At 46.8% G+C, this 23537-nt stretch overlaps 1 protein-coding gene across 4 annotated transcripts in view; it reads left to right on the top strand.

The window, feature by feature from the left end:
• Positions 1-23537, top strand: part of RASGEF1A (RasGEF domain family member 1A) — a 147709-nt gene that overhangs the window by 45155 nt on the left and 79017 nt on the right. For 2 of the 4 annotated variants that reach the window (XR_014146266.1, XR_014146264.1), the window contains exon 1: positions 17668-17723. The exons of 1 other annotated variant lie outside the window; for it this stretch is intronic. The gene's annotated coding sequence lies outside the window, so the exon portion shown is untranslated. Of the gene's footprint in view, positions 1-17655; positions 17724-23537 lie in introns of those variants that run through there. One more of the 4 variants, XR_014146265.1, reaches the window with a different exon arrangement.

The raw sequence follows: 23537 nt of genomic DNA, 5'->3' as shown, positions 1-23537 counted from the left end.
ACATAGGACTCAATCTCACAACCCTGAGATCATGACCTGAGCCAAAATCAAGAGCCACCCAGGCGCCCCTAAAATTTGCCATTTTAAAGTGTACCATTCAGTGGCATTACATTCACAGTGTTATATAAATATCAACACTATTCCCAAAACTTTTTCATCATCCCGAAGAGGAACTGTATCCATTAAACAAAAACTCTCCATCCTCTCCCCAGCCCCTGGTAACCTTTAATCTGTTTTTAGTCTCTGGATTTGACTATTCTGGGTGCCTCATATAGGGGAATCATACAATATTTGTACTTTTGTATCTGGCTTATTTCACTTAGTATATTGTTTTCAAAATTCATCCATGCCGTCGTATATATCAGGGCCTCTCTCCTTTGTATGGCTGAATAGTATTTCATTGTATGTATATTACACATTTTGTTTATCCATTTATTTGTTGACGGCACTTAAGTTGTCTTCACCTTTTGGTTGCTCTGAATAATGATGCTGTGAACACTGGGATACAAGTATTTATTTAGTTCCTGTTTCTGTTCCATGGTTTCCATTTCTAGGTATCAATACCTAGGAGTAGAAGTGCTAAGTCATACAGTCAATCCATGTTTAGCTTTTTGAGGAACTGCCAAACTGTTTCCCATAGCAGTGGCACCATTTTAACATTCCCATCAGCAATCTATGAGAGTTCCAAAGCTGTGCTTTTGGTGTCTAATCCAAGAAATCTTTGCTACATCCAATATCATGAAAATTTCATCTATGTTTCTTCTAAGGGTTTTATAGTTTTAGCTCAGATTTTTAGGTCTTTGATCCATTTTGAGTTAATGTTTGTATATGATGTTAGGTAAGGGTAAAACTTCATTCTTTTGCATGTGGATATCCAGTTTTCCAGCACCATTTGTTGAAAAGACTGTCCTTTCCCATTGAATGGTCTTGGCACCTATGTCAAAAATCATTTGATCATATATACAAGGATTTATTTCTGGGCTCTCTATTCTATTCCCTTGGAGTACATGTCTATCTTTATGCCAGTACCATACTGTTTTGATTACTGTCGATTTGTAGTAAATTTTGAAATCAGAAACTGAGACCTCAAGCATTGTTCTTCTTTTTTCAAGATGTTTTGTCTATTTGGGGTCCCTTGATAATCCATATAAATTTTAGGATGGATTTTAAAAATTTCTGTAAAAAACATCATTGGGATTTTGATAGGGATTGCACTGATTCTGTAGATCATTTTGAATAGTATTGTCATCTTAATAATATTAAGTCTTCCAGTCAATGAACATGGGATGTCTTCTCCTTTATTTATGTCTTCTTTAATTTCTTTCAGCAACATTTGGTGGTTTTCAGTATATAAATCTTTAAGTTTCTTAGTTAAAATTATTCTAATCATTTTACTCTTTTCAATGCTATTATAAATGGAATTTTAAAAATTCCTTTGGATTGCTTATTACAAGTATATAGAAATACAACTGATTTTTGTGTACCAATTTTATATCCTATAACTTGGCTGAATCGTTTATTTGGTATAACAATTTTTTTATGTGACTTCCTTTGGGTTATCTACATATAAAGTCTGGTGCTTGTTTTGGCAGCACGTATCATACATGTAAGTCTGCAACTAGAAAAAATTTTACTTTTTCCTTTCCAGTTTGGATGCTTATTATGCTCTTTTCATGATTAATTGCTCTAGCTAGAACTCTCAGTACGATGACGAGTAGAAAAGTTGTTAAGAATGGACATACTTGCTTCTTCCTGATCCTACAGGAAAAGCTTTTAGTCTTTCACCATTGAGTATGATGTTAGCTGTGGGTTTTTCATATATGACCTTTATGATATTGAAGTAGTTTCCTCTCATTCCTAGTTTTCTGTGTGCTTTTATCAAGAAAGGGTGTGGAATTTTGTCAAATGTGCACTTGTGTGCATGTTATTTTCTTTTAATTGTATCCATTTCAATAGGATATTATTATTGGATCTTTTTTTACTGTACCCAGTCTGAGATGTTTATTGTTTTAATAGGAGAATGTACCCCAGGCTCATGTATTGTGATTAAGGATGTGCTTGGTTTAATTCCTGCCAGTTTATTTTGTGCTTTCAATTCCCATGCTATTTTGTTGGTTTTACATTTCCTTTTCTGTTCCTCTTGTTATATTAAGTTTACTCCATTTATTTTATTCTCTGAGGAATATTTTAAGCCATGAGAGAATAGCATAACTCTTAAAGTTTAATCTCATGGTATAATCCTTAAATTTTTAACATATTGCTAAAGTTTTTTCTATTGATGCCTAGCATTGATCTCTATTTCTACTCTCTTCCTAAACAAAATTCTCAGCACATTTTTTTTTACCTCTGTTCCTTCCATCATTTCTCATGAAGTTATGAAGTAGTATTCTTTTCCAGATTATTATTCTATATTTAGTGTCATCTGCACTTTTTTCAAATTAACATTATTAGTTTCCTTTAAGATTTTATTTATTTAGTTTTTAAAAAAGATTTTATTTATTTATTTGACAGAGAGAGAGAGAGAGTGAGCACAATCAGGGGGAGTGGCGGGCAAAGGGAGAGGGAGAAGCAGGTCCCCCACAGAGCAGGGAGCTCAATGCGGGGCTCTATCCCAGGACCCTGGGATCATGACCTGAGCTGAAGGCAGACTTAACCAACTGAGCCACCCAGGTGCCCCTATTGGTTTTCTTTTCATCATAACTTCTTGTATTCTTTTCCTTCCTCTGTATCTACTTTGCATTCTGCTAGAATAAATCTTTTCACAATTCTTGCTCAAGTTTATGGGTATTAAAGGTTACATGTAAGTGCTGTATGTCTGAAGACTTTAAAAAATTATTCTTTAAATGAGTATTTCTCTGTAAACAAAACCTATATTTAAAATTATTCTATTAGGATTTTGGAGGTACTATTCCATATAAGTTGCATATTTGTGGAAAAGGAGAAGCTTTATGCACATTTCATTTCCTTCAGATAAAATCTCTTTTAGTTTAAATCTCTGGAAGTTTTAGGTATCTCTATTTTTGGAAGTCTGGAATTTCAGTGAGATATTATTAGGGGTGTGTGTGCACGCATGCAATTGAACATTTTTAGTAAAATTTATTTATTTATTTATTTATTTATTTATTTATATATACACAGAGAGAGTGAGGTGGAGGGGCAGGGAGAGAGAGAGAATCTAAAGCAGGCTCCACATCCAGCATGGAGACCAATACAGGGCTGGATACCATGACCCTGAAATCATGACCTGAGCTGAAATCAAGAGTTGGACACCTAACTGAGCAACCCAGGAGCCCTTATTTTTAGTAAATTAAAAAAAAAATTTTATTTATTTATTTGAATGGTGGGGGGGGCAGAGGGAGAGGGAGAAGAGAGAGAATCTCAAGCAGACTCCCTGCTGAGCATGGAGCCGGATTCGGGGCTCAATCCTAGGACCATGCAATCATGACCTGAGCCAAAATCAAGTCAGTCGCTTAACCAACCCAAGCACCCCTGATTTTTAGTAAATTTAAAGAGTCGTGGGGGGGCCTGGGTGGCTCAGTCATTAAGCAACTGCTTTTGGCTCAGGTCATGATCCCAGGGTCCTGGGATCGAGCCCCGCATCCGGCTCCCTGCTGGGCGGGAAGCATGCTTCTCCCTCCCCCACTCCCCCTGCTTGTGTTCCCTCTCTCGCTGTGTCTCTCTCTGTCAAATAAATAAAATCTTTAAAAAAAAAATTTAAAGAGTTGTACAACCATCGCCAGAATTCAGTTCTGAACATTTACATCACCCCCAAAAGATCCTTTATACCCATCTTCAGTAAGTACTTATTCCTATTCACAGTCCTAGGAAATAACTAATTTACTTTCTGTCCATAGATTCCTCTGTTTTGGGTATTTCATAAAAATCAAGTCATATGATGTGTAGTCTTTTGCTTCTGGTTTCTTTCATTTTATATAATGTTTTTAAGGTTCATCTCTGTTGTACTTCATTACCTTTTATTGCCAAATAGTGTTCCTTTGTATGGATACATCACATTTTGCTTATCAGTTGATGGACATTTGGGTTATTTACACTTTGTGACTATTGTGAATAATGCTGCTATAAACATTTGCATACACATCTTTGTGAGGAGATAGGCTTTCACTTCTCTTGGGTAGATACCTAGGTGTGGAGTTGCTTGGGTTATATGGTAAATTTATGTTTACCTTTTAAAGAAACCGCCAAAATGTTTTTCTAAAGTAGTTGCATCGTTTAAATTTCATCAGCAATGTGAGCGTTCTAGTTTCCCCAAATTCTCACCAACAGTTTGTATGGTCAGTCTTTTTTACTATGGCCACCCTAGTGGTTGGGAAATGATATCTCACTGTGGTTTTAATTTGCATATTCCTAAATAACTAAAGATGTTGAACATCTTTTCATTTGTGTATCAGCCCTTCCTATATATTCTTTGATGAAGTATCTCTTCAAATCTTTTGCCCATTTTAAAATTAGGTTGTTTGGCTTTTAAAAATATTATTTACTGGGGTGCCTGGGTGGCTCAGTAGGTTAAGCATCATGCCTCAGGTCATGATTGGCTCAGGTCAGGATGCCAGGGTCCTGGGATTGAACCCCACATTGGGCTCCCTGCTCTGAGGGGAACCTGCTTCTCCCTCTGTCTGCCACTCTCCCTGCTTGTGCTTGCTTGCTCTCTCTCTCTGTCAAGTAAATAAAAAAAATCTTAAAAAAAATAAAAATATTATTTACTGAGTTGTAAGAGATCTTTATTCTAAATACACTTTTAAAAAATCAGGTATAAGATTTAAAAATATTTTCTTCTAGACTGTGGCTTGCCTTTTAATTTTCTTCATCATGTCTTTTGAAGTATAGTTTTAAATTTTGATGAAGTCTAACTTATCTATTTTATCTTTGGTTGCTTGTGCTTCTGTTGCTTCTCATATCTAAGAAACCATTGTTTAATCCAAAGTCACCTATTTTCTTCTGAAAGCTGTATAGTTTTAGCTCTTATATTTACGTTTTAGATATGTTTTCAGTTAATTTTTATATATGGTTTGAGGTAGGGGTCCAAATCCATTCTCTTGCATGTAAATGTCCAGTTGTTTTAGCACCATTTGTTGAAAGAATATTCTTTTCTCCATTGAATTTCTTGGCAACCTTTCCAAAATCAATTGCTCATAAATATGAGGGTTTATATTTTGGACATCCAGTTTTATTCCATTGATCTATATCTCTATCTTTGTACTAATATGACATAATCTTGATTACTGTAGCTTTATAGTAAGTTTTGAAATCAGGAAGTATAAGTCCTCCAATTTTGTTCTTTTTTTCCCCCCCAAGATTGCTTTAGTTATTTTGGGCTCCTTGAATTTTCATATGAATTTTAGGATCAACTTGTCAGTTTTTCAAAGAATTCATCTGGGATTTTGATAGAGATTGCTTTAATCTGTAGATCAGTTTGGGGAGTATTGCCATCTTAACGATATTCAGTCTTCCAATCATAAACACAGAATGTATTTCCATTTATTTAAGTTTTCTTTAATTTCTTCCAATTATGTTTATAGTTTTCAATGTACAAGTGTTAGACTTCTGTTAAATTTATTTATAAATATTTTATTATTTTTGATACTATTATAAGTGAAATTTGTTATGGGTTGAATTGTATCTCCCCAAAATCCATATGTTGAAGTCCTGTCCTTCAGTATACTAGAATGTGACCTGATTTGGGGTTAGTTTCTACGGAGGTAATCAAGTTAAAATGAGAATATTTGAGTGGACCCTAATTCAATATGACTGGTGTCTTTATAAGAAGTGAAAATTAGTATGCAGATATGCATACAGTGAGAACCCTGTGAAGATCAAAGTTATGCTGCCACAAGCCAAGGAACTACCAGAAGCTAGAAAAGGCCTGGAACAGATTCTTCCCTCATAGTACTCAGAAGAAATCAATCCTGCCAACACCTTTAATTTTGGACCTCTAGCTTCCAGAACTGTGAGACAAGAAATTTCTGTTTAAGCCACCCAGTTTGTGGAAGGTTGTTATGGCAGCTCTAGCAAACTAATACAGACTTATTTTCAGATTGTTCTTATGTGGTATATAAAAATACAACTGATTTTTGTATATTGATCTTGTATCCTGCAACCTTGCTGAATGCATTTATTAGCTCTAATAATTTGTGTGTGTGTATTCTTTAGGATTTTCTACATTCTAGATTATGTTATCTGCAAACAGGGATAGTTTTACTTCTTCCTTTCCAATCTGGATGCCTTAAAAATTTGTAATTGAATATTTTTCTGGCTTTTTATTCACTCACATCTCTACGTATTCTAAGGTGTTTTCTGTTTTCTCAATTAACTCTAGGTCCTTAAATGTTGGTTTCCATTGGATGCATTGACTTCCTCTTTTGTGTTTATTTTCCTTGGTTGTGTGTTAAATTACAGGGACACTTGATTGTGTTCGCTCTTGCCTTTGCCATTTCCTGTTTACCCACATAGGAAAATTCCTGCAGCCCTGCCCAAGGAACATGTGTAAGCCCAGCAGTCAGTTGTGAGCCCAGTGGTGGAGGTTCCTGGAAAGGGGCTACTTGTCTTCTTGGGAGTTGCCCCAGGCTCTGTCAGGCCTCTGAGGCCCAAGTGCCTACACCTACTGTCTCTGTCTTGGAGCAAGTGAAGGAGGAGGACAGAGGGCCTAACCCCCCAGTTATTGTCCCCAGAATCCTCACCCCTCACCCCTTAGTAGCCCAGGCCCCTCTGCTTTTGTGACTCCTTCCTCTCAGAGCCTCCAACACAACCCACCTTTCACAGTAGTCTTCTCCTGATATGGTTTCCTTAAGAAAATATTTTGTTATTGTATAAATTTATGGCCACAACTGACTGGAAAACTGACCTCGTTGGTTTCATCCTCTCATCTGTACTATAGACATACTATTTCTCTCTTAAAAGGTCAACATGGAAATGAACACAGAACACATTTTGGACAGCACCCAGGCACTGAGGTGCGTTCAGTGTCCAAGACTGCCCTCATCACCTCACTGCAAGCAAGTTAGGGAAGTGCCTATACCATGCTGGCCTGCCTGTGGCTCTGACACCCTGACCAATGGGTGGCCAGACTATGGGAACTTAGAGGAGCAGAAAAGGCCAAGCACCTTCCCAACCTGGCTCCAACCCCTGGAGAATTCCAGAAATTCCAAGCTTTACTGCCTTTGCTGGCAGTGCCCACCGTGATGGATGCCCAAGCCCATGGTAGTGGACATGTGATTGATGCTCACAGTCATGGGTGCATGCTCACACATGCAGTGCTCACATATATGCCTCCTACCCCTGCTTCACATATGTGCACCCACATAGACATGCATATGCACTACACATGCCCAAGCATGGATGTGCACACATAAGTGCACCTACACAGTTTTATTCTTCAGTTTTTCTCTTTCTTTTTAATTTTTTTTTTAAAGATTTTATTTATTTGTCAGAGAGAGAGAAAGCAAGCACAAGCAGAGGGAGCAGCAGGCAGAGGGAGGGGTGGACTCCCCGCTGAGCAAGGAGCCCGAGCTGGGACTCAAACCCAGGACCCTGGGCTCATGACCTGAGCCGAAGGCAGACGCTGACTGAGCCATCCAGGTGTCCCTCTCTTTCTTTTTCCATAGTTATTATCTCTGCTTCTTTATATTTTCCTGTTCCTTTTCCATTCTTTCTCAAGGAATCTTCTCTTACTTCATCTGTCTCCCTCTCTGTTCTCTCAGCCTCATTTTTGGTTTTCTGTGTTATTTTACCAGCCCTTGGCTATGCTGCAGGCAGAGAAGCCCAGGTTGATTCAACACCACTCTCTCCACCATGCTGGTACCTTGTCGGGGTTTGGCCCCAGAGCATGGGAGATAAAGAAGATGCTGCTCCACTGCTCCTGACTAAGGAGGGCTAGGTTATGGTAGGGGGCATACAGTAGTGTGAAAATCAGGACCAGAGACCCACTGCAGTGAGCTCACACAGCACAGTCACTGCTGTCCTAGGATGAGACCCAGGGTGCCTGCCCAGAACACCTACTCTCCCTTCCCTCATTCCCTGGGCAGGGGTTTATGGACCACCCCCTCTGGGGAAGCTGTGGTCCCAATCCTGGGGTCATCAGAGAAAGCACCTCTGGTCCAACCTGGAAGAATGATTGGGGGTCTAGCTATAAACACCTCAAGACCAGGTAAGAGGCTTCACATGAATGGGATGGGCCGGTAGCTGGGTAATCTGGAGTCTGCCTAATCCTTGCCATTGGCTTGGAACAAGTTTCCCAACTTCTCAGGGCTTAGCCTCCTCCTTTGTAAAATGGCTGCCTATTTCCCCCATAGTATGTGAGTGTAGCAAGACCTGAGTGCCATCTTGCCCAGCTAAGTGAACATGAATCCTTCCTTGCATTTTCCACTTCTGTGCCTGTTTTTTTTCTATGCATTCATTCACTCATTCATTTATTTAATGAGCATATGCTGAGGGCATGGCACCATGCATCAAGAGTGCAACAATATTATCTAGCCCTGACCCTTTGAAAACACTCCCGTTTCCTCTTTCACACATTCCTTCTCCCCTTTTCTCTAGGAAGACTTTAGCTTATGGGCCCTCCTGACCCAGAGCCCATTGTCTGCTTTCTTGAAGCTGACATTTAAAAGCAGATAAATCAGAAGGATGGAGAAAACTTTCTAGCTGGTTATAATCTGTTTAGATTAAAAACAAATACTGTTAACAGTAGCATCCATATAGGAACTTTTTTATCTACATTAGGGTTTTTTATCCAAACAAGAAGAGTCATTTAATTTGTGGAGGAGAGACAGAGTTGAATTTTGACAAACACAACAACCTCCAGAAAGACAGGGGTGTTCAATTGGTGGGAACATAACTCCATCTGTGTTTAGCTCTCCCCTTTCTAAGGGAGAAAGGAATGGGGAAGGGGAGATAGGAAGGGGGCATCCACACACCATGGGTGGCCTGACCTATGCTGGGTCAGGAGCCTGGGAGATGAGAGAAGCAGGCAACATGGCCCAAGGGGACTCCATGTCCTTCCTCTTCAAGACCAACCATACCATGCTTCCAAGGAGGCCCAATGTGCTGTGTGGGAGACAGGGCACTAACTATACTTCCTGAGAAATGCTATCAGCCTCTAGGCATTATCACTCTCAAATGAATGTTTCCATTATTCAAAACCAGTCTCCAGTCTTGGAGAGCTTGCCCTGCTGGTCTAGTTAAGCACGTTTTGGGAGGTATGTGTATGTATTGTCAACTTCTGTTCACTGCCATGTGCTGGGCACTTTCCTGGTGTCTTCCATGTGTTACCTTCTGCTTTATCTGAAAAAGGAGCCTCAGTTTATGCCACTTTACTGATACGGAAACTGCTGCTTGCAGGGTACAAGAAACTTGCCCAAGTTCAAATAGCTAGTAAGTAGCAGATCTGGCATAAGAATTAGCTATGGCCACGTCCAAGCCCTCTGGGGCCAAAGCCCTCTCTGCCTCTAGTGCGGGCATCCCTAGCATCCTTTGCCTCTCAGTTTGGGACAACAGCCCTTCCCTTCAAACTCCCATGCTTTGTGGGCTCCTAGCAATTCCTAATGGAGAGGCATCTTGCGCTTCCAAAGAAGAGAATTATGTGGCCAGGAAACCTCACAAACTGACCTTCAGCAGCACAGGAGTGAAGGAAAGGCAGTGGCCAGAGAGTGGCTGTTGGGAAGATCCCAACCACTCCACACCAAGACAGCAGATCCACTATGATGCCACCATGCAGGGGCTGCTCCACCTTCACGACCCCCAGTTGGAGACCTGCTGCTAGTGACTCAGTGTCCAGAAGGAATAGGTTCAATTCACAGGTTCTCAGTATGCAGCCAGGAAGGTGGTCATGTTTATTGAGCATGTATGTTGGGCCAGACAACTTTTAGTGGAATTCCTCCCTTAGGCATTCCTGTGAGAAAGACATGATTGTCTCACTGAACAGGTGCATAACAGAGTCTGGGAGGTTGATAGTGCATGATTATTTGTGCATTAATGTTGGCCTTCCTGCCGGACTCTTGGCGTCAGGAGCAGAGACCTTATAAGCCTAGCACCAAGTAATGCCATTTTTTTGTCTGACCCCCAAATCTAAGTGGCTTTGACTACCCAGAGAAGGAAGGCTATGGAACGCAGATGTGGTGTAACCTTTACTCCAGAATCATTGCCCCAGGAATTCTCTGCCCTTGGAGCCATGTAGTACAGAACAGCGACATTGGTGCGAGGCAGATCTGGGTGACAGTCCTGGATTCACCACTCACTGGCTGTGACGTAGTATCTCTGAGTCTGTTAAATGGGAACAGCAGCAGCAGTACCCATCCCACAGGATTTCTATGACAATCAGAAGAGAGGAGAGATTAGTGTATGTGGGATATAGAAAGTGGTCAGTAGAAGATAATCCCTCAGGGGCAGAGAAGGAACAGTTTTGCACCACTCAGTAGTTCTGGGAACAGGGAGTTTCAATTCAAATGGAGCTAGTGCCCAACTCAGTAGCTATGCTGGAACCTGTAGTGTCATCCCAGTGAGACTGTCTCCCTCTCGCAGTGGCTCCTACTACTCTCAGAATTTCTCCATATAAAGTTGGACCCATAAAAGCACTTTCTTTCCCAATTCAAGGGCTAGTGGAAAGCAAAACATCTCAGAGTCAGCAGTGTAAGCACTCAAACCAGAAAGAGAAAGCATGTTTTGGCCAGGAGGCAGAGCCATGAGATCAGTCTGTGTTGGTCAGGCAGAACTTGACATTTTGGGGAACACATCATATATTTCTCTCCAGGGAGGTTGCCCAGCATCCAGTGCTCTCATGGCATCCATTTATATCTAATATTTGGCCTCCCAGCCCCTAAGTGACTTGGTGCTTCATACTTCAGAAGGTGCAACTAGATTACTCAAGAAGGGGCATGGGGCACCTGGGTGGCTCAGTTGGTTAAGCCACTGCCTTCAGCTCAGGTCATGATCCTGGAGTCCCAGGATCGAGTCCCGCATCGGGCTCCCTGCTCGGCAGGGAGTCTGCTTCTCCCTCTGACCCTCCCCCTTTTCATGCTCTCTCTCTCTATCTCATTCTCTCTCTCAAATAAATAAAATCTTAAAAAAAAAAAGGGGGCATGTCAGCGGTCTGTGGCATTTGCAGGGCACTTGGGCACATCCCTACCCCAACTCCTCCTAGTGCCTGAAAGGAGGTCCTTCAGTCAGACGGCCAGGAATGCCCTTAGACAGCCGGGAATGCCCTTAGACGCTGGCCTGGGCTCTGTCCTTGGTGCTGACCAACATCGCACCTCCAGGTGGCCAGCTGCCAGGGACCCCTCAGGCAGAGAGTGGGCTTTCCAACCTTTGTATGAAGCTGGATTTGGCTGCAGAGTTGTAAGTCCCTGAGCCTTCATGGTACCTGAAGACTCTAAACCCTTAGAATTTCCCAAGTGATAGGAGTATCTTTGTTATTCATGGTGGGTCCTCAGACCACACCAGAGTTTAAGCTAACAAGGTGACTCAGGATAGGGGCTTGTCATACCAATCCTGTGATTAGAGGGTTGGGTCCTTGAGTCACATGACATCAGTCCAACTTCTGGGGAGGGGAGGAGGTTGGAGATTGAACCACATGGGCAATGAATAATTCAATCATGCTTATGTAATAAAACACTGGACACAGAAATAAAACTCTGAACACAGAAGCTCAGGTGAACTTCCCTGATTAACAGTACTCTGGGCTGGTAGGGTGACACATTCTGACTCTGGTGGGGGAGGACATGGAAACTTTGTGTTTGGGACTCTCCCAGATCTTGCCCTATGAGACTCTTTTTTTGGCTGGTCCTGATTTGAAACCGTTTTGTTATGGTAGGACTGTAATCATGAGTACAGTGCTTAGCTGAATTCTGTGAGTTCTTCTAGTGAACTACCAAACTTGAGAGGTAATGGAAACCTCTAAATTTGTAGCCAGTTGGTCAGAAGCTTAGGTGGCCTTGGGACCCCTAAGCTTGCAGCTTGTGTCTGAAGTTAATGTAGTCTTGTGGGGACTGTGTCCTTAACCTGTGAAGTTTGGTCTAACTTGGGGTAGTTAGTACCACAGCTACATTGCACAGATCCTTTTGTATTAGTCCTGCTTCGAGACTGCTACACTGGTTCCTCCTTCTGTTGGAACACCTTGCCCCAGATGGCCACATGGCACCATTTTCAACCCCTTCAATTCCTGGCTTAGATGTCAACTCAGTGGGAAATACCATAGAATTGCAGTCTCTAATCCTGGTACCTTTCATCTTTTTCCCTGCTTTTTGTTCTTAGCACTTCTCATCTTTTAACATAAAATATAATTTCTTTTTAAAAAATGTTTATTGTAGTCATCTGCCCTTAGAATACCCATGTGGTAAGGGAATTTTACTTGTTTTGATCACTGTTCTGACCTAATGGCTAAAGTAGTGCCTGGCACATAGTAGGTGCTCAAGAAATATTTGTTTAGTGAATGAATGAATAATAGCAAAAATACGTTAGCTCCCCAAACATCAACAAATAGTAGACCAAATAAATATAACAATACCAAACAATAGTCAACATGAATAAGCTACACTCATCAGTGTGGTGAATCTCACAAACATAATATTGATGATGTAAGTAAGTGACTGTAAAAATAGAGTATGATTCTATTCACAAAAGTTCAAGAATATCTATACATATTTAGGGATAAAAGTTTAAGCAGAGACAGGGAAATAAATATCAGGATAATGATTACCTCTGGGAGGGAGGTGGTAGGGAAAGGGTATGAGGGCAAGCAATTGGGAAAGGATGCAAACGGGCCTTCTTGTGTACTGACAGTGCCCTATTTCTCAATCTAAGTCCTGGTTCCATTGGTATTCTCATTATGATTATTCCTGAAACCGTATGTACACATTTCATCCATTCTTCTGTATGTATCATGTATTTTCACAATTTAAGAAAAGGAAAGAGGGGCACCTGGGTGGTTCAGTTGGTTGAGCATCTGACTCTCGATTTCAGCCCAGGTTATGATCTCAGGGTCCTGGGACTGGGCCCCTTATCAGGCTCCGCACTCAGTGGGGAGTCTGCTTGAAGATTCTCTTTCTTCCTCTCCCTCTGCCCCTCTCCTCACTCGTGCTCTCTCTCTCTCTAATAAATAAATAAATAAATCTTTTTAAAGAAAAGAAAAGGAAAGAAAGAACTATAGGAGGATGACTGAGTAGTGTTGAGTTCTCAGTTTCATTGACGAATTTATTGTGAATTTAGAGTGGGAGCAGGGCTGTGTGACTGCCTCAAGCAGCACTTAGATACCTGAGGGGACACCTGGAGAAGGCAGAGTTGGATTTATCTGTCACTGGAGTTTTGCCAGGTGGGAGATATGAAGGTAAAAGAAGCAAGAAAATCCAGGGTATTGCCAAGGGAACAATTGAAAACCCATTCTACGGAAACAAGGCTAAAAAGGAAGGCAAGTGAAGTCAGGAGGGAGAAAACTGAAATCCTGGGAAGAACTGGTTTGGATAGAGAATCAGAGATCTAGAGGACCTAGTCAGTGAACTGAACTCCACGGAAGTAAAAAAGCTGTAAACCAGTGCAATTGTTGTGATGAGAAGTCTTGAAGGGGGACAAATTTGAGGCAAGACAATGTCTAGGTGCAACAGGATGAGTGGGTGGCTGAATCGTCATGGATGTATGTATTTTAGTTCTCATAACCTTCAGAAATCCCTCTACCCCAAAGCCAGCCCAAATAAAACAACACTCAAAGTACTACCAGTGTCCAGCTAGGCAGATGCATCTTGGGATGTGCTCCAGAGCATGGACAGCAAGACTGCTTGGGGCAAAAGGACTGTTGGCTTTTCTCTTTTTCTGTGACCCAAGTGACTTTTGGCTTTATCTGCAGCACATGTCGAGTTGCAAACACTTCTTATCTTCATGAGCATGACTACCCTGTTCTAAGCAACCATCATTCATCATCTGACTGTCTGAACAGCCTTTAACTGCTCCCTCCAACTCCCCTGTGCACCCTACTTCTTCTTCATTTTGTGACAACAGTGGTAATGCTATATTCATTGGCAGTAATTAGTCATCCTGATTCCCTCCATAATAGATATAGCAAAAAGGAGGGGAAAGCGGAAAACTTGTGGACAACATCTGAACAAAAAAGAGATGACAAGGTAGCCACAAGAAGCCTCTAATTATACTGGAGATTAAAAGTACTTTTTAATTTACAGACAGTAAAATTCACTCTTTCTGGTGTACGGTTACTTTAGGTCTTGGCAAATGCATAGTCATGTGACCACCACCACAAATCAAGACACGGATACACTTTCATGGTCCCTAAAAATTTCCCTACCCTGTAGTCGATCCTTCCATCCCACCAACCCCTAGGGACCACCGATCTGTTCTCCACCTGTACAATTTTGCCTTTTCTAGAAGTTATATAAATGGAATCATACAGTTTGAATCCTTTTGAGTCTGGCTTCTTTCACTTAGCATAATGCTCTTGAGAATCACTCATGTTGTCGTTGAGTGGTATTCCATTGTATGGCTGTGCTACAATTTATTTATCCCTTCACTCATTGAAGGACTTTGGGTTGTTTCCAGTTTGTATCAAGAACTAACAGAATACGAGGGGCGCCTGGGTGGCTCAGTCAGTTAAGCGTCTGCCTTCGGCTCAGGTCACGATCCCAGGGTCCTGGGATCGAGCCACATGTCAGACTGTCTGCTCAGCGGAGAGCCTGCTTCTCCCTCTCCCTCTGCCTGCCACTTCCCCTGCTTGTGCTCTCTCTCTCTCTGTCAAGTAAATAAATAAAATCTTAAAAAAACCAAGAACTAACAGAACACGAATTAAATTCAGTAGCAATATAGCTTTGGACCTGATTAACCAACCTGACCTAACTGATTTATGCAGAATATTCATTCTTTTCAAGGGCATATAGGACATTTACCAAAATAGAACATATTCTGGGCCATAAATGTATGAGTAGATTTCAGAGAATTGAAATCATTCAGAGTTCATCCTCTGCCTGTTGTATAACTAAACTGGAACTCAGTAATACAAAGATAACTAGAAAACCTCCTAGTATTTGGAAACTAACCAACACCCTTCCAAATAATTTATGGGCCAAAAGAGAGTCAAAATGGAAACTAAAGGGTGCCTGGGTCGCTCAGTTGGTTAAGCATCTGCCTTCAGCTCAGGTCATGATCTCAGGGTCCTGGGATCAAGCCCCGTATCGGGCTCCCTGCTGAATGAGGAGTCTGCTTCTCCCTCTGCCCCTCCCCTTGCTTGTGCTCTCTCACTCTCTCTCTCTCAAATAAATTAAAAAAGATGGAAATTAAAAAATGTCTTGAGCTAAATGATAATAAAAACCTGAAAACTTGTGAGAGATGGTAAAACAGTGCTTGGAATGCATAGGTTTAAATGCATATAGTAGAAAAGAAGGCTGGAAACCAATGATCCTAGCTTCCAACTTAAGAAACTGAAAAACAAAACAGTAAATATCTCCACCAAAGCAGAAATACAGACATAATCAAACAAAGGGTAGACATCAATAAAATAGAAGGCACAATAGAGAAAACTCAACAAAGGCAAAAGTTTTCTTTGAAAAATATGGTAAAATTGACAAAACTCTAGCAAGACTGATCAAGAAAAGAAAGAGAAAATGAAGATTCCCAATATCAGAATGAAACATGGGACATCACTACATATTCTGCAGACATCTGTGGGCTAATATGAAGATGTTATGAACAACTTGTCAGTAAATCTGAAAATTTAGCCAAATTAAAAATATTTAAAAAACACAATTTATCAAAAGTGACATCGGAAGAATTAGATAATCTGCAAGGCCCTCGATCTATTAAAGAAAATGAATCTAATTTAAAACCTTCCCATAGTGAAAATCAAGGTACAGATGGTTATTAATATTCTCACTGAAAATCAATTGAGCACAAATTTACGATTTGTATACCATCATTTATGTATACTATACTTTAAAAAGTTATAAATGTTCACTTAATAACAAGCAAATGCTCGCTTGAACAAATATAGTGGTTGGTGAGGGTACTGATGAAACAAAATTGGCCACGTATTGGTAATTGTTGATGTTGGGCCATTGGGCTTATTACCTTCTTAGCTCCCACTTTTGTAAATGTTTGAAATTTTTCAAAATAAAATGTTTTTGTCAAGAAAAGTCAGACCATAACATTACTCTGCAAAACCCTCCACCAGCTTGGCATTGAGTCAAAACCACAATGGGCCAATGGCCAACCACTCTCCCTGATCTGGTCACCTGGGCACTTCCTGGAATCTCACTCTCTACCACACTCTTCACTCATTTGCGCACTGGTCTGTCTCCTCATTATCGCTTGCAAACACCCAACGCATATTCTCACATCAGGGCCTTCGCATCCTATGCCTCAAATGTTCATTCTTTGGATTTATCATGGCTTGCTTCAGTCAGGTCTTGGCTCAGATGTCACCCCTTCAGCAAAGACTTCCCTGACCTGCCAAAATAAAATAACTCCACAAACTGGACTCCCTCCCTATACCCTCTCTCTGCCATGCTTTTCTCCAAAGCATCTGCATCATCTGACATATGAAATATTTTCTTGTGCTTTTTATTTACTGCCTGCTTCCCACAAGAATGAAAACTTCAACCAGACAGGGGGATTCACACCTGTATCCCAGTGCCCAGAATGGCACCCAGCATCCAGTAAGCACTCAATAAATATGTACTGAATGAATGACTAAGAAAGGTCCTCAGCCTCTCCAAGGCAGGGGTGGGGGATGTCTATGGAGTACTTTGCCTTTCTTCCACCCAAACCTCTTCATCCTGTGAGCTCCCTGGCCCTAGACCTGTTCCATATTCACTTGAGTCTGTGCCTGTAAGGGTCACTCCTGACCCCTGAGGTTGTGACCAGAGAACAAAGATGCCTGTTCAGAGAACGGGAAGCTTCACTGGGAGCCAGAAGAGCTGGATCCCGCATCCTCCTCATAGTGGTTTTGGAGAAATGGGGACTATGGAATCTCTCAGGGTGGTTTTTGAGCTTTGCTTTGCCTGCCTGATCCTGCAGGGTCTTTTCACTTCCCTACCATCAGTTTACTCATCTGTGCAATGGGAACAAAACCAACACCAACCTTATAGGGTGGTTGTGATGGTTAAAGGGAATAATCAAAGCGACCACGAATTGCCCACGGAAGTGGTTTCAGAAGCCAACATTTGGGCAGCTCTAGGGAGTCCCCAAAGGTTCTTTCACATGAGGTGGCCACATCACCTTTGGGGTGGTTTGTTGAATTATCCTTTTTTAAACGAAGGCTGGCTCGCTTTCTCCCTGCACTCTCTCTATGTCTCCTACCCCAGAGTCCTGCGCCCTGCGCCCCGCGCCCTGGCTACGCGCTTTACCTCTCCTTCCACCTTCGTCCTGCACTTTCCCTCTCCACGCGCCCGCCCCGCGCCCTCCCTCTGCCTGCGCCCGCCCCGCACCCGCGCCCCGCGCCCGCCCGCTCCCCGCGCTCTCGCGCCCGCCCGCTCCGTGCCCGTTCCGTGCCCGCTCCGTGCCCGTTCCGTGCTCGCTCCGCGCTCGCTCGCTCGCGCTCCCCGGCGCCGGCTGCGGAGGGAGCCGCTCTGCCCGCAGCTGGCGCAGCGCGGGGGCGGCCGCGGGTGGGCGGGTGCCGCGGGCCCCGGCGCCGAGCATGAGCCGCCCGCGGCGCGGGCCGCGCGTTGCTCGGGGCCCGACTGCGGCGCGAGGGCTGCGCGGGAGCTACGCCGGCCCGGACCGAGGTAGGCAGCGGGCACCGCTATCCTCAGTCCCTTGGTCCCTCCCTGTCTCCCGCGGGCCGTCCCCTCCGGTGGCCGGCGCGGGCGGGGCGTACGCGGGCCCCAGGTCCCGCCCGGTGTGACCGTCGCGGGGTCGGGGCACCGGCTCCCGGCACGGGTCGTGGGACTCGCGTGCAGGGGGGCGTGCGGGAGCCCGGCGCGGAGTTGCCGAGAACTCCGCCCCGGGCTGGACAGCGCCAGGAACCCCCGGCCCCCAGCGCCTGCGGGGCACCGGGCGGTCTCTGCCTGGGCGTGGCGGGAGTGCTCTCGGCAGGCGGGCGGGGGCACCGGCGGGCAGGTCCGCTGCCCCGGGCCTGGCGTGGGGGAGGGGGCTGGGAAATCTGAGGAGCTCGGGGCTGCGCAGTTGGAAGTTTCCATTTGCTTGTCTGCATTCTGGGCCCCGCGGTGGCATCTCACGCCCTTGCTGTGTGGCGAGGAAGTGGGGCGTGAGCTCAGCATTTGAAGGGAGACGACCAGGGCGAGATGCCCCTCTCTGCACCGTGGGCAAGGGTCATTTCAAGGACCGTGCTCTCTTTGCCCCAGGCCTTGCAAGGTGCAGCTGGTTCCGGATTGCGTGTGTGTGAGGGGGGAGGGGGCTCCTGCTGTCTGGGGAGGACACGCAGCAGGCCCTTGCCCCCTGCATCTCTAGCTGCTTCTGAGCGCTGGAGCTGCTGGATATTTACAGGGAGGCTGCCTGCCTCTTGGGAGCCACCTGCGGGCTGAGATGTGGTGGTGGCCAGGCACCCTGGTTCCCTGCTTGGAGCTGTGAGCCCCATCTGGTTCACCCTCCCCACTGCTGTCATTCTTCTCCCATCCTCTGGAGCAAGGGCAGGGCCCAGGTGGCCACCAGGACATATAGAGGCAGGTTGGTGTTCAGGGGAGCCTCAAAGAGGCAGTGTTCTGCTCTGACCCTCAGGGGTCTTCCCCCTGCCTCTGGACACAGTCTTGCCCAGTGCAGCCGAGCTTGGGTCCAGGCCCTTCCCTCCCCAGGAGGAGGCCTAGAGTGCAAAGCAGCAGCTCTTGTTATGAGTAGGGAGCTGGGGAGTCAGGAGGCCACAGGTCTTGACTTCTGAACTGCGGACAGGCTGCGGGCCTCTCAGGGACTCAGCTTCCCCATCTGTAAATGGTTTCAGGGACTTTTAGGGATATTTCTGCCCTGACATCCAGGGACACTTTGCATTGAAACCTCAGGATCCCAGCCCAGAACAGGAGGAGGGCCTCCAGAGTGGGAGGAAGTGGAAGACCTTGGCTCTGGACGCGTGGATGGGTTCTGTGCCCCTCTAGCTTTTCTTTGTTGTTAGGGACATGGGTCATAGTGACCAGCAGCCCACGGCGGGGGGTCATGGCTGGGTAGGGGGTGGCAGTAGAACCCTGAGAAGGGAAGGAGCAGTAGAGACCCGCGTGCTGACACCCTCCCAGGGCAGCTGTGTGCTCTTGCACGTGGCTCCTGGGTTTGGGGGCGCAGGCAGGTGGTTCCAGGTATGCCATGGGGGCCCGAGAGCCAGCCAGCAAGTTTGTTTTTCTCTGGGAGGCATCCTTGAACTGCCAGCCTGATGGCTCCCTTCCACCTGGCAAATTGTGGAAATGGAACAGTTCACACAGAGCAGAGGGTTTTCTGGTGTAACTTAGCAACTGCAGGCGGCGGAGGGTGGGGGAGAAATACCAGCGCCACCTGCATTCGTGCTGGGCTGACCTGAGTGAGGCCGGGGGCTGGTGGGCCCGGCCAAGTGGGGAGGGCATCCCGACCCAAGGGGCCCCCTTAGGCTGACCAGGTGAGGAACGGACCCGCTCGTCCATCCCCTGGGTCCTTCAGAGGAGAGTAGCGGGGGGGGCGGGGATGCTCAGGTATGGCCTGAGAACCCCAGAGAACACCTGTCTCCCCAGCTGCAGAATGATGGGTTGAATGGGCCATATTGGAATAGCTCTGGTTGATTTTTGGTTTTTAACCACAGAACCCTGTTCTCTAGGCGCATGTTTCGCAGAAGCCAAATTTGTCAAATAGGCCAAGTGAGGTGCAGGGCTCGGGGCATCCAACCACAGTCCTCAGAAGTGGGAGCACTGGCACAGGCTGGTGTAGGATGCGCACCTCTGCATCACCCTGCCCCAGAAGAGGGGCTCCGGACCTCCCCAGCAGGGCCTGCTGGTCCCAGGGCCATGGTGGAAGAGAGGACTGGGGATGCGGATCAGGGCCTGTCCTGGTGATCACAGCAGTGTTTCTCCGGGTCCAGAGCACCCCGCCCCCGGCTGCCCCCTGCTGGGACTCCTCCTACCTCCCTCTTTCCCTCCTGAGGCCATCTGCTTCAGCCCTGGTCTGCTCTGGCTGTTTTTCTCTCAGAGCTTCCAAATGTTGAGCAGAAATCTGCCTCCTATAACTCCCACCCACTCCAGGCTGCCTCTCAGTTCCTTTGCCCTCACTTGCCCACCTCCCTCCTGTGGGTGAGTGTTTACTTAGCAACTTGTCTTCCAGGCAGAATCTGAGGAGGAAGCAGGGTAGGAGGGAGGGAGGCCTGTGATCACCGGGTGCTGAAGTGACATCAGGTGGGGAAGCTCCCAGGCCCATGGCCATGAGGGGAGGGCCTCTGACACCCACTGGTCACACGTCAGGCAGGGTACCCTGACCTGTAGGGGTCTGGGGAGGATGCTCTGCCCTTTCTTCAGTATGTGCCCTTCTCACCTCTTCCTGGGCCCAGAGCCTGGGGCAGTGGGACTGTGTGTTTATGTGTCGGAGAGTAAACAGAGGGGGTGTCTGGCTGGCACAGAAGGGGCTATGATCCATTCAGAATGTCCCTGGACTGGGGACACCAGGCAGTCCTAATCTGACAACCCTGGAGCAGGGTTTGGGAAGGTCAGCTGATGTCAGCCTGGCGGTGGCACGGCAGGAACCATGGAAGGGAAAACCTGAAAGCCCCATTATGTCTTGGCCTGTTCAGAGCTTGGGAGGGACAGGGACCAGGTACGGAGGAACAGGGCTCATCCTGGGGAATGGAGGGCCTTGGGGATTCACCTCCTGGGACGGGCTTCAGAGAGGCTTGTGAGAGGTGTCTGGCCAAAGTATGAAAGTGTTAGGATCCACACGGATCCACCCCAAGGGGGTGGCGGGATGACTGCTGCCTGCCCACCTGCCCACCCTGCCTGAGGGGGGGACAGTAGCATGGCCTCAGGTGTCTGAATGCTCTCGTCTGCAGAAGCATTTCCGAAGAACCACGTAGGTGCCTTTGAGTATGGTTCAGGGCATCCCCCGGTGATCCTGTCTGGGGAAGCTTCTACCCACCTCACTTATTTGCTAGGGAAACTTCTCAGGATCCATGAGTGGTGTCGGGATGTGGACATAGCTCAGGAGAAAAGAGCCTCTCACCCCACTTCCCCACCATGAGCGCCTATGCTGGGTCTGGGGGGATAGGCTGCGGGACTTTGCTGCCCTACGTGGTGGGTGGTGGTGGGAGCTCGGAGCCTGCCATGTCCCTTCTGAGCAGCTGTGGGGTTCTCTGTCGCGCAGGGTGAGTTCAGGGAGCTGTGGGCAAGCACCAGCTCAAGGAGAGGCTTGGCACTGGGCCTCGCGGAGTCTCCCTGGCTCTTTAGAGGAGAACACCCCATTTTGTCTGTGGGCCACACACTGTGAGCCCCCTGAGGCAGGGAGCCAGCCCTGGGGGCAAGACATTAGGCACTCAGGGGGCACTTCATTCCATTTGTCCAGCTCTTGTATCACTTTCTCACAGGGGAGGGGTTGCTGCCCTAGTTGACAGGTGATGTCATCAAAGGTGATATTACTTCCTTTTTAAAAAATTTTTAAAAAATTTAAAAAGATTTTATTTATTCATTTAGCGAGCAAGAGAGAGAGCACACAAGCAGGGAGAGAGGCAGAGGGCGAGGGAGAGAATCTCCAGCGGCCTCCACGCTGAGTGTGGAGCCTTACCTGGGGCTCCATTCCATGACCCTGAGATCATGACCTGAGCTGAAATCAAGAGTCTGACACTCAACCGCTCAGCCAGCTGACTGAGCCACCTAGGTGCCCCTACTTTCATAAAGCTTCTTCAGCTTAAATACAACAACAAACTGCTCTCTGCCATCTCCCCCTCCAGCTATTTTCCCCCTTCTCTCCTCCCCTGCAAGTAGGCTGACTCTGAAGCCGTGTTCTCTGCTTGCTCACTCCACATCCTCACTTCCCACTCGCTCCCAGCCCACTCCAATCTGGCGCGCCCTCGTCACTCCTGGGAAATGGTCTTCAGGTGCCTGTGGACATCGACGGCCCTCTTGGTGTTCATGGCTCCTGCTCCCAGGCATTTGTCCCCCGGGGCTCTGCAGGCCCCCCTGCCCCCTTGTGCCTCCAAGTCCTCTGGCCACCCTGCAAACCTCTCTGCAGGCTCCCCCTCCTCTCCTGGGCCCACTCACTATTCCTGTTCCTCAGGACCTGGACCTACGCCCTCTCCTCCCCAGCCACGGCTCCTGTTCCCTCCTCGGTGCTGATCGCGTTCTAAGTCCTATCAGCACAGCCTGTCCTCTGGGCTCTTGTCAGCGGTGCAGCCCGGGCCGGCTAGATGCTGCTCAGATGACCACGGGCAGCCTGTCCACTGTGCCCCCGAACCTCACCTGCTCCAGGCTCACCATTTGAGCAGTCGGGATGGCCAAGGCCTCCCTCTTGCCTCTGCCAGGTCTGCCCTCACAGTGACTGCGTGATCAGCCCGTCACCCCAGGCCTCTCCTCCACCCCCTTCCCCTGCCTGCTGCTCTCTCCACAGGCCAGGCTGCCCCCCTCTGGCCTGCACACCTGCAGCGGCCTCCTTCCCCTGCAGTTCCTTCCCCACACCACAGCCAGGTGACCTTTTTAACCTTCTCTTTGTCAAAATGCTCGGAACCTTCTGTTCCCAGGCAGAACTCCCTATCCCCACCTAGTTGGCCCCCAGCCTTCCTGGGGGGTGCCTTCTGGCATGGGTGTGCCGTGCAGAGTGCCCTGGGCCTCTGCAGCATGTCTCCCCTGTGTAATTGTCTGTGATTTCTTGGAGTCAAGTGTACACTTGGCCTGTTTCCCCCTCAGCTCTGAGACGGTGGCTGGGCTGGTAGACTCAGCAAGCCTTCCTGGAATACGTGCGAAAGCATGAGCCTGTGTGTGTGATGGGGCAGAGACACGCAGATCTGTGTGGGAACATGGGCCGGGGGCGCCTGGTCTGGACCGTGTTGCTGTTCCCCCTCAGGGAGAGGAGAGAGGAGCAGAACCAAAGCTCTGGGACCGGCAAGGGGCAGTCTCCGGGGAGCTGGACTAGTTCAGGAAGGAGTAGTGGGGGTAGGGCTGGGAGGCCAGGCCCCTGCCTGTTGTCACCACCACTTCCGTTTCTCCAAGTGTCACCCTCAGACTCTACCTTGAAGAGAGAGTTCTCCCTGGATCTGGTTGCCATGGCAACACTGTTAACAAAGAGTAGCTTTCGTGGAGGAGGCTGGCTCACCCAGAAGCTGAGGGGGCTGGGAGAGGGTGTGCCCGTTCTGATGGGTTTATTAGCTGAGCCGGTTTCCCCACCCCCAAGGCTGCCTGACCGGCAAGGACCCCTCCCCAGACCCTCTCTCCCTGTGAGGCTCTCTGGGCCTCTGGTACTCAGACCCTTCCCATGTGCATGTCATGAAGTCTCTGGATTCCATCTGGGTGTGGCCTGAATCCCAGCCCATGCTGGGTCACTGGGGCAGACCCAGGGAGGCTTCTGACTTGGGACGTGGGGGGACGTGCCCAGCCCCAGCCCCGGCACTTCCTGGGGTGAGGAACCCTATTTTGTTGCTGTAGAAACCCAGGCTC

Source organism: Leptonychotes weddellii, chromosome 6, assembly GCF_054177405.1.
Source record: "Leptonychotes weddellii isolate Sample4059 chromosome 6, ASM5417740v2, whole genome shotgun sequence".
NCBI classification, from domain to species: Eukaryota; Metazoa; Chordata; class Mammalia; order Carnivora; family Phocidae; genus Leptonychotes; species Leptonychotes weddellii.
This window is presented reverse-complemented; position numbering and strand designations above follow the sequence as displayed.